General features: G+C 38.1%; 1 pseudogene; it reads right to left on the bottom strand.

Moving 5' to 3' along the window:
• Positions 1-255: 255 nt before the first annotated feature.
• Positions 256-374, bottom strand: LOC111739895 (annotated as a pseudogene).
• Between the last annotated feature and the right edge of the window lie 2073 nt (positions 375-2447).

Genomic DNA, 2447 nt, shown 5'->3' with positions numbered 1-2447 from the left:
GGTGGCAAGCAAAAGCAAAGAGAAAAGCAGAACGTCAGGTTTGGATGCAGCCCAAGATTAATATTCTACTGGGAGGAGTCTAGAAAGATAAGATTAGTTCATAGTGAGCATTTCAGAGACTATTCTGGCCAAGAGCTTTGTTTTTGTTTTTGTTTTGTTTTGTTTTTTAAATTTTTTTAGGCAAGGCAACCCTTGGTTGACCTCACAGATTGCAAGGACCTGGTCAGCTTACAATCCCTTATTTTTTATTTTTTATGCCTACAGCACCTGGTCTTCCTAGGTGGTCTCCCATCCGAGTACTAACCAGGCCCGACCCTGCTTAGCTTCCGAGATCAGACGGGATTGGGCTTGTTCAGGGTAGCATGGCTATAGACCTGGCCAAGAGCTTTGAATGTCAATCTAAATAGCATAGACTTTCTCCTCTAGGGGATTCATTGGATGTTTTTGATTGAAGGATGACATTATGAAATTGGTTGTTATGAAAGTTGGTCACAATGTGGTATTTTGGATGTTTTTATTGTTTGTTTTAGGATACATCTAAGGACTCAGTCACTTTTCCATTTGTCCAAAAGTAAAGTGTAGATGATCTATTCTGTGTGCTGGGTTTTATTGAAAAATATAAGAAATCCTCCAAAGTGTGACAAAGCAGGGTTCTTTTAGGACTGTCTTTGAAATCAAAAGGCCTGGGTTTTCATTTCATTCACTAGCAAATAACGAGACAATCTCTCTAAACATTAATTTCCTGGTATGTAAAATAAAAATAATAATACCTATGCTGCATGCTTACTATAAGTATAGAAATAATAAATTACCTAATATCATTTTCAGCACATGTTGTCACACAACAAGTGGCAGTCATTATTTTCCCCTGTACAACAGATAATTCTACTCTCTGAGGCTGTCCAAATTGGCTTCAGTTATATTGCCTCTACTTAATCATAGATAAGTTCGGAGCCTCCAGGAATAAAGTCTTTGTGCTTTTAGGAGATTAGAGCCCTCCCACTCCTCTAGAGTTTAACTTCTGTTCTGAGCAACAAGATGCCAATACCAGCAACTATTTAAATATGGAATAAAAATGGTGATTTACCCATGACATTTTTCCAAACTGGCCTGGTGAACATTTCCCATGGGAATACTCCCTGCTCTTTCCAGGACTCCAGCTATTTATTCATTGTCTTGCAGTTCATTTCTCTTGAGCAACAGACAAGCTTAGGAAAGTACCTTATAATGTCATGTGTAGCCATCCCAAGTCCAGTATTATTTTAAGTATATTGCAAAACTAGCCTACCTTGAGACTTCTTTATAATTTTCCTAACAATGAGCACATGCATTACTTACCCAAATAATATTAGTCTCTTAGATCCATGACTCTTAGCAGGGAAAAGAAAAGTCAATGAGATAGTGAGACAGGTAAATAATATGCCAAATTCTCAAATATTAAAAAATGTGAGGAGACATTTATTATTGTTTTCTATGCCCCATTTATTTTCTGGTAGAGAAACAACTCCTTTAATGTATCAATCGTAGTACCAGACCCTTTTGCTCATATGGTTGATTAGAGTTGGAATTTGACCAAAGTCCAGCCAAAGTTCCAACATGGCCATTAGCCTGATGTCTTCATGGCCATATATAGAGCCATAGGTCACTGCCAAATGACTGGTCTGGATCCCTCATTATTCAAATTCCCAGAAAGAGAATCTGACTATCCATTAGCAGGTCAACACAGAGTGGCTTTGGGTCAGGTGTTCATCTCCATCCATTATTGAGCTGAACAGTAAAGTTGCAAAAAGAGCTAGGAGTCACAAAAAAAAAAGAATGCTTTAGAACTGTCATCCCAAAATTGAATGAATAACCAAGATTAAATAAAACATATCTGAATAGAAAGTATAACTAGCATATTTTAGTTAGCAATCGACTGATATTACTTAAAATAAAAGGATGATCAAAGGCCCTTTGATCCTAGGAGCATAGCACAGCTATGGCTATGGATTGCTTGAAAGTAAAGAAACCTATGAATCTCTGTTCCCAGGTACCAGGCTATGTAGGAAGTATTTCCTAAAGGAGTTAGTCTTCCATATAATACTTCCAGTAAAACTTTCCCTGACAAAAATTGCTGGTTTTCCATAAGAATTAAATCCAACATCTCCCATTCCACGAGGTGAAGAAACAGAGGACACACCAGATAGCTAAAGATAGAATATAGAAAGCCACCAGCAAGGACAAGGACGGCCCCCACAGTAAACCCAGAAGCGTTTCACACTGTCAAAACCTTGGCTTTAACCCAAAAGGGTCTACAATGAGAACACTAAAGTCCCTACAATTTGCCAAGCAACAATTTTCTATAGGCCAACAGCCAGAGTTTCTGAAGAAATAGATCAAGACATTGTGGGATAGATCCAGAAATCAAGACACAGGCAGACCCCAGAGAATTGAGCCAACAAAACAGC

Source organism: Pteropus vampyrus, unplaced genomic scaffold (genome assembly GCF_000151845.1).
Source record: "Pteropus vampyrus isolate Shadow unplaced genomic scaffold, Pvam_2.0 Scaffold55, whole genome shotgun sequence".
NCBI classification, from domain to species: Eukaryota; Metazoa; Chordata; class Mammalia; order Chiroptera; family Pteropodidae; genus Pteropus; species Pteropus vampyrus.
The sequence above is the reverse complement of the archived record's forward strand: the minus strand, read 5'-3'. Positions and strand labels throughout refer to the sequence as shown.